Here is a 12559-nt window from a genome sequence, read left to right on the forward strand (position 1 = left end):
AAGCAAACAGAAGTTTAGTGCTAATCTAAGCATTAGGTAGACAGTGAACTGCAGAACTAAGATAAGAACACAGGTCCGAATGTCTGCCACCCTGCATTGCCCCTGAACAGAACAAACAAGCAACATTTTGAACAAATATGAGTGAAAGTATTTACCCAAACGGTAGAACACAGGGCGAGAGCATTTGAGATGGTCCCGAGCAAAGCACTGTGTAACTATGATATGTGATCTAAGGTCAGGGATGGGATGAAGGACTTTGCCCTCCTTCAAAGTACTGGTACTTTGTACAAAGTACAAAGTTTGAATATCAAACTTACCTGGGGACCTAAAAAAATACAAATAAGAAATAAAATTAAAAATACAGATGGGGGGGCGCCTGGGTGGCTCAGTGGGTTAAAGCCTCTGCCTTCTACTCAGGTCATGATCCCAGGGTCCTGGGATTGAGTCTTGCATCAGGTTCCTTGCTTAGCAGGGAGCCTGCTTCTCTCTCTGTCTCTGTCCACCACTCTGCCTGCTTGAGCTCTCTCTCTCTCTGCCAAATAAATAAAATCTTTAAAAAATATACAGATAGGGAGGGCATCCCATTCCAATTAATCTGGGTGGGGCTCAGGCACTGCTACTTTTTTTTTTTTTTTTGACCTTGGAACTTTTTATTGGCCTCCTGCTCCCCAAAGTGTACCCTGCTTCTGCTCCCTCAACGCCTCAGAACTTTGGTGTCATTGGTCTCAGACACGACCTTGCCGTCCACAATCCTGCGGGTAGTGGTTTTCTGGATGGTCTGCATGGAGCTGCTGCTGTCCAGGGCGTCACTGAGATTGAAGTCCTCTCCATCTTCCAGCAGGCGACGGTAGGTGTCGATCTCAGCCTCCAGCTTGACCTTGACATTCAACAGGGCTTCCTACTCCTGGGCCTGGCGCTGCCCCTCTGCCTGGGTCTGGGACAGTTCAGACTCCAGGTGCAGCAGGACCCCGTTGAGCTGCTCCATCTGCATGGCGTAGTGGGTTTCGACCTCCCTGAGGCTGTTCTCTAAGCTGGCCTTCAGGTTTCTCATCGAATCCAGGTTGATCTCCAAGGACTGGGCGGTACGTCTCAGCTCCGTGAGGGTCATCTCAGCCTCTCCTATCTCTGAGGTCTGTGTGGTGATCACTGTGGTGCTTTCCTCAATCTGCTGGGACCAGTATTTGTCCAGCTCCTCTCGGTTCTTCCGAGCCAGCTCATCATACTGGGCTCGGATGTCTGCCATGATCTTGCTGAGGTCCTGAGACTTGGGGGCATCCAACTCCACGGTCAACCCGGAGTTGGCAATTTGGTTCTGTAGACCCTTTACTTCCTCCTCATGGTTCTTCTTCATAAAGAGCAACTCCTCCTTGAGAGCCTCAATCTCTGTCTCCAGCTGCAGCCTAGTGACACTGGTGTCATCGATGACCTTGCGGAGCCCGTGGATGTCACTCTCCATGGACTGGCGCATGACCAGTTCCGTCTCATACTTGACTCTGAAGTCATCAGCAGCAAGACGGGCATTGTCAATCTGCAGAACGATGCGGGCATTGTCCACAGAACTTGCAAAAATCTGAGACCTCAGCTCCTCGATGGTCTTGAAGTAATGCCCCCAGTCTCTGACCTGGGGTCCCTTCTTCTCCAGGTGTTCCCGGATTCTCACCCCCAGTCTCCGATTATCTGCCTCCAGGCTCCTCACTCTCTCCAGGTAGGAGGCCAGGCGGTCATTCAGGTCTTGCATGGTCTCCTTCTCGCCCTGCATGCCCCCTATGCCGGCCAGACCCCTGGCCATCCCGGCAGCCAACCCCGTGGCCAGGCCTCCGGACCCCCAGCCGCCCCGGAAGCTGGTGGAGCGGGATACGGAGATCCAGGAGCCTGAGCCTCCGGCGCCTGCATAGACGCTGGCTGCGCTGCTGACAGGCCGGACCCGGTGGCTGGGCGACTGCATGGAGCCCAGGGACCGATAGTTGGAAAAGAAGGTGGAGTGGGTGGTGAAGCTCATGCTGTTCGGAGAGTAAGATGAGAGGCCAGGACTCGAGCGCAGGCCAGGAAGCGTGCAGGTCCGCGACTCGGCACTGCTACTTTTATAAAGCTCTCCAGAAGATTCCATTGTGCAACCAGGGTTGACAATCACTGAGATGGAACAGTAGAGAGGGACAGGAACCAGAAGATTTCTCAGTATAGTGCTTTAAAATCTGGTATCCCTAGGGGTGCCTGGGGGGCTCAGCCGGTGAAGCATCTGCTGTTGGCTCAAGTCATGATCCCTGGGTCCTGGGACAGAGCCTCATGTTGGGCTCCCTGTTTAGTGTGGAGCTTGCCTCTCCCTCTGCCTCTGCCTGATGCTCCCCCTGCTTATGCTATTCTTCTCTCAAATAAATAAATAAAATCTTAAAAAAATAAAAATTAAAAAAAAATAAAATTTGGTCCCCAACTCAGGAGGATTAGCTTCCCCTGGGACCATGTCAGACAAGCATATTCACACTCAGTTACTGAATCAGAAACTCTGAGGATTGGGGCCCCACAATTGGGTTTTCAGTCTTCAGGATGATTCTGATGTGAGGTAAAGTTTAAGGACCCCTTCTCTTCAAACAGACAGTTCACTGGGAAGGGAATACAGAAAGTAAATATACGGAAAGATATTCAACCTCACAACTAGGGAAATCCACATGAAAATAGAAAATAGCAGGAGGTACACTTTTTATCTTTCAGATTGTCAACAATTTAAAGGATTGATTATCTAGTGTGGCAGTTGGATATGAGAAACAGATACTTGCAGATATGACTAGTGGAAGGTAAACCAATGCAGCGACTTTGACTAGAGCAGAGTTTGCCAGATTAATTTAAAATTCAAAGTAACCCTATTATATGACCAAGCAACTTCCCCTCTTAGCCTCTCTGCTAGAGAAACACTAGTACTGGGCAGAAACAGATACATATGAGGATATTCATAGTGTTATCATTGGCAATGAAGGGAAACTGGAAACTAACCTGAATGTTTATCAGTAGAGAAATGGCTAAGCAGACGGAATAGCACAACCTTCCTGTGGAATACTACGCAGCAGGTAAAAAGGAAGACAAGGCTCCAAATGTACGCATGTGGGGCTCTCCCTGAGACACTGTAGAATGCAGGGGCAAGTTGCAGAAATATATATATATATAACATGGTACTATTTAAGTTTGGAAAATCACACCTAAATGCTTTAATTTTCTCTGTGATTGCAAAATCATGAAAATGTATAGAAAGACCATCATCTCTGTAGGGTGCAACAGTAAGGGGAACAGATAGAAGATGAGCATAGAAGAGACCTCAGACTTATCTATAATTTCTAAATCTCTTGTAAGATTTATGTAATCAAGTAGTTCTTATGCAGTGAAAAACAATTTTTGAGAGCGCACTAAATACCCATGGCAATGCTGTCCTGAATTGATGGTTCTTAGCCGTTTTTTGGTCATGACTTTGGGAATTTGATGAAAATTTCACCCCCCAGCCCCAAATCCCACAAAGGTATGAAAGTTTTTGTTCCATTTCAGGGAGTTTCTAGATACCCTCATGCCTCCTAGGGCTTTTGGACCCTGGGTCAAGAGTTTCTGGCCTGCCTGCCCTTTGAGGATCCCGAATAGCTTTGCTTTTCCACCCTGGGCTCCCTGACCCCTTCTTCATCGTGCGCGTCCCGGAGGAGTCATAATGTCTGACAGCTATTTTTATGAGCGTCAGCAGCTCTTCTCCAGCAGATTAAATTTCCCCAGAAGGTAGATTTTCGCTGACATCTTAATACTTGGAAAGGAGCGGATGATCCTTGCGGAGTGAGTGAATATAGCATATGGTTTGCTGAGCTGCAAACAGAAGCTGATCCGTGTCAAGGAAGCTTCAAGTGTTATGCATTTGCTTTTAGACAGCATCAGGTTCTTTTTTTAAGTTCTGCAGTGTCATCCTCCCTTCACACGCACGCAGACCCTTTTTCAGACCCCTCCAGCTGTAAAAAGAGAGTTTTAAAATGTTTTTAAAGAAGAAAGGGGCAAGGAAATGGCATTTTTCACTCATCAAATTTTAATCAAATTCCCTTCTGCTATCCCAAAATGGTTTTTCAAGAATGAAGGCTTTTAATGGTCCTTTTTAAGTCTACTTTCAACGGTCTTAAATGGCAAAGTCAGTCCTCATAAATGTGAGGCTCCCTGGTAATCTATTTCTTATTAAGTCCCTGAGCTGCCAATGGATTTATGGTCCTTGTACACTGAGTCTCATCTTCAGTGTGCTCTGTATGCCTTTTCTGTCAGTGCCTTCCACACCACCTCCTGGGTGTGGGGGGAGCACTGCGGACACTTGCAGGGCCCACCTCAATTCCCCAGCACTTTTCACACCATGTCAGGTCTGGGAGAGCCCCACGAAGATGTAGCTTCTCATTGACTCACTTACATTCTAAGTAGGAAATGAGAGTCTAGGTGTTGGAAGCCACTAAACTGGAACAGCCAAAGTGGGGAAGAGTGTGGACGTTCCTTAAAAATGTAAAAATAGAACTACGTCATGACCAACAATTGTGCTACTCGGTATTTACCCAAGGAATTCAAGAACACTAATTCAGAGGGATCCATGCAGCATTATTTGTAATAGCCAAGATACAGAAGCAGCCCAAGTACCCATCAACTGATGAGTGAATAAAGAAGGGTGGTATACCAACACAACGGACTACTATTCAGTCCCCCAAAAAGATGAAATCTTGCCATTTGCAATGACATGGATGGAGCTAGAGAGTATAATGCCAAGCACAGTAAGTCAGAGAAAGACAAATAACCTATGATATCAGTCTTGTGGAATTTAAGAAACAAAAGAAAGAAGTAAAGGGGGAAATAAGAGAGAGAGGCAGACAAAGCAAGAAAACAGACTCTTAATTAGAGAACAAACTGATGGTTACCAGAGAGGAGGGGAGTGGGGGGATGGGATTTAAGGAGGGCACTTGTGGACATGAACACAGGGTGATGCACGGAAGTGTTGACTTGCTATCCTGTACACCTGAAACAAATACAACAGTGGATGTTAGCGAACTGGAATTCAAAATAAAAACTTGAAAAAAATACTGTGTGGTATTTTCTAAGAAGTGTCGATGATCATTCCTTCAAATCAACAACAAACTAGGGACTTTATTGAGTAGGGATGCAACTGAATATTCTTGAGTCCTTTCTCCTCTTGGAGAGTATTTTCTGCTGCCGGTTTTGAAGCCTTTCCATGGGCTGCTCCAGCCTGCCTATCCAGGCTCACTGCTTGCTTCCATGAACTCTTGGGTTCAGCTGCTCTAACAACTCTTTCCTGCTTCCGGGTCCTTTGCTCGTGCCCTCTGGCCCACCCTCACATGGCCCCAGCCACATTCAGGTTTTCTTCATTCCTCATGATCTAGGTTCTACCTAAATTTTGCAGGTAGCATTTGCTGACGAACCCAGCTGACCATACTCACCCCCCTTACATTGCATGAAACTTTGTCTCTTCCGCTCCTCTTCTCTGTGGAATGCTGTACTGACCCCGCCCTCAACAAGTGTGTGCTGAGCACTCACTACATTCCAGGTGCCCTATGGGTTCTAGGGATACAAATGAGATCGGGTTGCCATGGAGCTACATTCACGTGTGCGAAACAGAATCGGGAGGCACGCAGACGAATGCAGTCATTTCAAAGAATGAAGGAAATGAACCCGTGAAATAATGAAGTGAACAAGAGGGGGATATCATTAGACGAGATGCTCAGGGAAGGTTTCTGTGAGGAGAAAGCATTTGAGCTGAAATCTGTCTGGTCAGACAAAGAGCACTAGGCAGGAGGATCTGTACAAGCAAAGGCCTTGAGGCAGGAAGGAGCTTGGCATGTGGGCAATCATGGGTTTCATTTGAAAAAGAGATTTTATAAGATGACTATGTCCCCCCTGCAGCATCTAGCCCATAATTAAGGCAATCAGATGCTAGACTATTCTTTCCATAAGGGCAGATTCCATGACTCTCTCGCTTTCCATGACTACCAGCACACGGTTTGGCGGATACTAGGCACTCAGATTGATGACTGAACGCTCATCGAGTAACTGAATGACTCCTGTCTGGTCCAAGAGCAGTTTTGTCACAGAGCCAGAATGGACAAAAGAGCTCCTTCGTTTCCTAAATATGAGTTCTTGCTGAAGCCAGCTCCCTTCAGATCTCTGTTACTATTCATTCAATGAAGTAAGAACTGACCACTTAACTTCCTTTTTAAAGGAAAACTGTCCTTGTGAGAGAGCTCATATATAAAATGTTTGGAACTTTTGGAAGCTGCTCAATAAATTCATTCAATTCCCACAACATGGCTCAGCAGGTGGGAAGCCGGAAGTCACTGTATATTAAATTTTCCCCCCACCGAGCAGCAGTAGGAATGCTGTGTGGCCAGTCCGTGCCATTACTGCTGTAGGATTCCAAAGCTGGCACCTCTTTTAAGCTTTTGGAATGTGGATGAAGCATTCCATCATGCTAGCAGGACACTATTTTACCTTCCCCGCTGCTGAGTTTATTGTTGTAGTAATCCCAGAGCACCCGTCTGGCCCTTCTCTTGCATTCTCTCATGGAGAAGCCTGTGCCACAATCATTCAGAGTAATCCCTACCAGGGTGCTGTTATAGTGTATCGAGGAGGCTGTCCATTCATAGAAGCAATAATGTAGTAAGATCAGTTTTCAGGAGCATCAGGTGTAATATAGAATGCAATCAAGAACTTTATTAAAATAGTGAACCTCCATGAAACCTCTCTCCTCCAGACAACAGTAGTTGGAACCAGGCCTGCTTCAGCTTTCAGTAGAAATATAAGAAACACGGACTGCTCTGAATGTCTCTGAAATGCCTACGGATAATCAACTCTTTCCATGTTGTGCCTCTTTCCAGTGTTACTATTTAAGATGATCAAACAGTGACGAGGGGCGCCTGGGTGACTCCATTGGTCGAGTGGCTGACTCTTGATTTTGGCTCAGGTCATGATCTCGGGGTCGTGAGATCGAACCCCGCATCAGAGGTGCAGTGGGAGTCTGCTTAAGGATTCTCTCTCTCTCTCTCTCCCTTTGCCCCTTCCCCCTGCCCTACCACTTACATGCTCTTTCTCTCTAAAATGAATAAATAGGAGCACCTGGGTGGCTCAGTGGTTTAAGCCTCTGCCTTCAGCTCGGGTCATGATCTCGGGGTCCTGGGATCGAGCCCCACATCGGGCTCTCTGCTCAGTGGGGAGCCTGCTTCCCCCTCTCTGTCTGCCTCTCTGCCTGCTTGCGCTCTCTCTCTATCAAATAAATAAATAAATAAATATCTTTAAAATGAATAAATAAATCATAAAATAAAATAAAATGATAGAGATAGTGACTATTGGGTCAAACAGGGAAGTAGATGAAACACTCTGGAGCTCTTCCTCCAGTGAAACCAAGGCCCATCCCAGGTAAAAAGCAAGTGCTTTAGCAGTGATATTTCCCAGAAAGAATTCTCAGCCCACACCCGTTTCCAAACCCCCCTGCTGCTAAGCATGGCTGCTACTGACGGCAGCCTACACCTGAACACAGGTGCGGAGAACAGCCACACGCTAACCTCCTGGCACGCGACTCGGGGGCCACGCTGGACTCATAGCTAGGCTTTATTTGTGCACAGCAAGGGAGAACCTGGGCCGAGTATTTCGTAGCACACGACCTGCTTGTTCTCACCACTCAACCTGAAATGTCAAGTCTGACCGTGACCTGGTGCAGCGGCCAGAGTTCACGATTGCGGTAATAACAATGTGTGATGGACGAGGGTGGGAAGAGGAGACAGAGGTTGAAGTCACGGAGTCCATACTCTCGGCTTTGCCCTTCTTTACCATTCCACTGTTCCTCCTGTAGAGGGCAGTGCCTGGGCTGCAGCCGGAGCTTAGACACAGGCACATGCTAGGACTGGTCCTAACCCTTTGGTTGATTGACTGATGGATTGAAGTGAGTTGGGGGCCAGTTTGGCAGCTGAGCTCCCTGAGTATTCCCTCCTGCACCAGTTACATCTCCAAAGCATTGTCCAGCCTCTAACATAAAAGGGCTTCTCACCTCCCAGCACCTAGTGCTTCTAGACAGGCAGCCAAGGAGTCCTGGTGAAAGCACGCTCTGTGGTCTCTCTGATCCATGCTGAACCCATTTTGGAATGAACCCCAAAGTACCCCTAACAGCATGGAGGCACACAATGAAGGATTCTTGTTTGGCACACAGTTACAATTAAATTTTTTTCTAGTTGGTGTCTACTGATTTACAGAAGAAGCAATTTCCGCTCTTTCTGAGAGGGCTCAGGAGAGGAAGGAGGTTTGACCCTTAGAAGTCAACAGATGAGGAAAATCTCCTTGACTCATTGTGAGTAAAAAAATCTTCCCATGGGTGCCTGGGTGGCCCAGACAGTTGAGTGTCTGCCTTCGGCTCAGGTCATGATCTCAGGGTCCTGGGATCAAGTCCCATGTCGGCCTTCTGCTCGGTAGGGAGTCTGCTTCTCCCTCTGCCTGCTGCTCCCCTGCTTGTGCATGTTCTCTCTCTCTCTCTCTCTCTCTCTGACAAAATCTTTAAAAGAAAATTTTCCCATTAGATCCCGTGTGTCATCAAATAAGTCTAGTTTTCAGCACATACTTTCCATCTTGGACTATTTTTCATAAAAACAAAATGTACAACTAGTAGGTTACCATGTAAGACTGAGGGTTTGCTCAACAGACTGACACTGGTTCTGATTCAGCTTTTGCCTTTAATTCTTTCGTGATTTGGGTAATGTGACTTCAACCCAATCATTGTGAGCTTCCGTGTCTACAAATGCAAATGCAAAACAAGTGGCCTCTAAAGTCCTAATTATGTGTTCTAATTAAACTTACTTTCTCCCCCGGTTTAACTCACATTATGCATTCACTTACACTAAGATATTGTAAGTACCCAGCATGCACTTGGTACAGTAGCACTAGGGCTTACCGTAAAGGCCACCCAGCATGCACTGGGCACAATAATACTAATAGGAACTCACTCTGAAGATGAGTAAGATAAGGCAAGAGATGAACAACTTCTGCCGGCACAGTGTCCAGTGGAAAAGATGGGCATGCACACCAATAATGAAGAGCAATATGCTAGAGGCTAGTTTCAAGGGGATACAATGTGGAGATCACAGTGAGGGGAAGAAAAGTAAATTCCCTCAAGGCTAGGAAAGGTTTCACTGAGGAGGGGACACAACACTAGCATTTATCCTTTTTAAATTTTTAAAAAATTAAATTAAATTTTCAAGTAGGCTCCATACCCAACATGGAGCTTAAACTCATGACCCTGAGATTAAGAGTCTCATATTCCACAGACTGAGCCAGCCAAGCACCCCAACATGGGCATTTATTCTTAAAGGAGGCTTTGCCAGACAGAGAATAAAGACAAATCTGAGGAAAGTAACTGTCCAAGTGGTACCTGTACGGGGTATGGCAGGGAACACATGGGCACAGAAGGATCTGGAGAGCTGCGTAGAGGTAAAAGACAAAAGGTCTTTGATCAGTGCAGGTCTGGGCACTATGAAACTGCTTGCAACCACCAATAAAACCCCAAAGACTCTTTGGGTCATGCCCGAATATTACTGAGACCTGGAGAGCAGGTCTTAGGAGGCAAGAGTGTGCACTTAGGTGTGCAACAGACTTGAGTGGTTTCCTTGGCTGCAAAACTTGCTGTAACTGTGGGTTTAGAAAATTATTAACCCTCCCTCAACCTCAGTTGCATCACCAGTGAAATGGCCCCAACAGTAGTACTTTCTTCGAAGCTAGGAACATAAGAATGAGAGAGGTTGGATGTGACACACTCAACAAACGTTGACAGGTACACAGGAAGAACTCAGCAAATGTTGAGCTTGTAATAATACATGATTTGTATTAGTGTCTGATGAATAACATTTGATCGATAACAACGTTTCCTTGGTGTCAGGATCAGGGGAGAAGCTCAGGGTCTGGAAGATCAACTAAGGTCAGATAATCCCATCACTTGTTTTCTGAGAAGAGCCCTGGTGGGATTTACAGCTTGGGCCTCATGTCTCAGCCAGATTTGCAGCGTTGGAAGGACAAGCCCAGCAGGCTCATTCTGTCCTCAGATTTCTCTCCCCTAGGGATCAAGGAGAGGGAGCCCGAGCCTTGGATTATGAAGACTTGCATCTCCCTGTGTAAAATGATAATGCCAAAGGTTCTTGGCACTAAGCAAGGGAACGTGTCCCCCATCCAAGGCTCCTTGTCCCCACATGGTTACTAGGTGCCTGCTGATATTAGGCCCTGGAGACTATCTATAAAGTTCTTGTTTCTCTCCCCATTTGTCCTTGTGTGCTTAACAGCTGCCATATACAGGTGGGCACAGAGCGGGTCTCTACTTCCTGGCAGTGTCCGTTGCCTTTAAAAGAAATTCTTTACTAGATTTTATTTTTTTAACAGCAATATCATGTTCACTGAAAAACCAAGCAGAAAGTCAGAGAGTTGTCATACTCCGTCCCTCCCTCCCGGCCTTGTCACAGACAGCGTCCCCAGTTATCAGCATCCCCCAGTGGAATGGTACATTGGTTACCTTTGACAAACCCACACTGAGGCATCATCTTACCCAAATCCCATAATATTCGTGAGGGCTCACTCTTGGTGTTGTACCTTCTGCGAGAGTTGTTAATTCTTTCTTTCCTTTTTTTTTTTTAAAGATTTTAATTACTTATTTGACAGACAGAGATCACAAGTAGGTAGAGAGGCAGGCAGAGGTGGGGGGTAGCAGGTTCCCCACTGAGCAGAAAGCCCTATGAGGGAGGGATTTGATCCCAGGACCCTCGAAGGCAGAGGATTTAACCCACTGAGCCACCCAGGAGACCCTAGAGACTTGTTAATTTTTTCAACCAGCAACTGCCTCAGGAAGGCCTGTCCAAATAATATGGGGGTAGTGCTGGTTATACTATTTCCCAATAACCTGTTTTGGAGAATAACATTTCAGGTTGAGTTGAAGTACAAAAGAAAGGGAGAAAGGCATGAAGTCAGGAAGGCAGGAAGGAAGGAGAGAACACAAAGGAGCATCCCCTCATCCAGACAAGTCCGACCCCCAACCCCAGAAACACTTGGGAAATTTGTCCCTACTCTTCTCCTGTTTCCTAAATCTGTCCCGCACCAGCGTCTGGGCCTTCCTCTTCGTGGAGAGATAATTCTGTCTTTGAGACTTTTCTTCATTGCTAACCAGCACCCCCCCCCCACCAACGTAGTTTCCAGGGCTATCTGACAGGGTCCTCAAACTATGATAGGGGCAAGTTTTTTGAACCAGAAGTCTCAGAAAGGGACAGGGACAACTCTGGAGAGATTTCTCTCAGCACCTAACATAACTTATTTTAAGTGCTCTTGCAAAGTCCTTGTAAGGAAACCTAAGTCAGCCTCTTGCTCTGACAAATGAAGCCTTGTGGGAAGTTGGCTGTTCCAGGAGCCCCAGGCAACGCTAAGATGTCCTTCCAAACAAGGACCCAAACAGCTGAAGGGCTCCAGTTACCCAAGAGGTGAGTGACACTTTGCCAGTTGGACTTTCTCTCCCACTTCACAAGTGGGGTGAGGGAGGTGGTGGAGAGTAGGACAGAGGAGAAAGGAAGGACAAGGTAGCAGGGAGTGAAGCCGGACTCCATGAGCCACAGCCAGCAAGCAGCCTGGGGAAGGGAGTGGGGTGTCCTGTCCCCAACCATACTTCTGGCTGCATGTTGCAGGGTCACAGGTGTGCCCCCCCCTTGAACCTCAGGTGCGATCAGTGATTTATCAACCCAAATTACACAATGCCTCAAGTGGAAACCATTCTGGGTGACTCACTGGGGTCATTAACGTCCTCTCGTGGCAAGTGACTATTGGGAATGAACAAAGCCAGCCATCTGGGAGCTGGCTTGTGGAATTCATCTGAACCTTTGATTCAGGATTTAAATTCGTATTGGGCTTTTTTCAAACAGCAAATGAAAATGCACACTCATTTAAATGCTTTGAGTTTGCCTTCTTTTGACTCATGGGCACGTTCTGTATTTCTATAAAATGAGTGTGGATTGTGTTCACCATGGTAAAAATATATTATCTTCAAATGTAAAAATTGAATTGGTAGGAAAAAAATTTGAAAACAGTTTTGTAAAATTTTGTAAATTTGGTAAGATTTTATAGAGAATATGGTAAAGGGCTACGTTCCAAATCGTTGGCCTTAACTTGTGGGGTGGAGGTGGAATTGGGACAAGAGATGGGAGTTTGCCAACTTTTTAACTATCTCTCTATTGCTTAGATCATTCAAATGAGTGTATGTTACGTTTGTCATTTTTTAAGGAAATTCAAGAAAGAAAGAAAAAAATTTTTTTTGCCATGTGTTTTTCAAAAGCAAATCTGTCCCATTAAGGGAAACTCTCAATTCGCTTTTTTAAAATGTATAAAATTTTGTGAATTAAATGTTATTTCCTTAACTCTTAAGCAGATCCTTTCTGCCAATATTACATGTGTCAGCCCACCTGGTGAAAGCTGAGTTCCTCATTCATCCCTCAATATGGACCATACAGGCCTTTCTGCCGCAAGCAAATGTTTCCGCCAAATGGATTCA

The 12559-nt window shown here is 46.1% G+C and overlaps 1 pseudogene; it reads right to left on the reverse strand.

Annotated features, from left to right (window-relative positions):
- Positions 1 to 620: 620 nt before the first annotated feature.
- LOC122907790 lies at positions 621 to 2122 on the reverse strand (annotated as a pseudogene).
- Positions 2123 to 12559: the final 10437 nt, after the last annotated feature.

The sequence above is a fragment of the Neovison vison genome, chromosome 5, assembly GCF_020171115.1.
Source record: "Neovison vison isolate M4711 chromosome 5, ASM_NN_V1, whole genome shotgun sequence".
Taxonomy (NCBI): Eukaryota; Metazoa; Chordata; class Mammalia; order Carnivora; family Mustelidae; genus Neogale; species Neogale vison.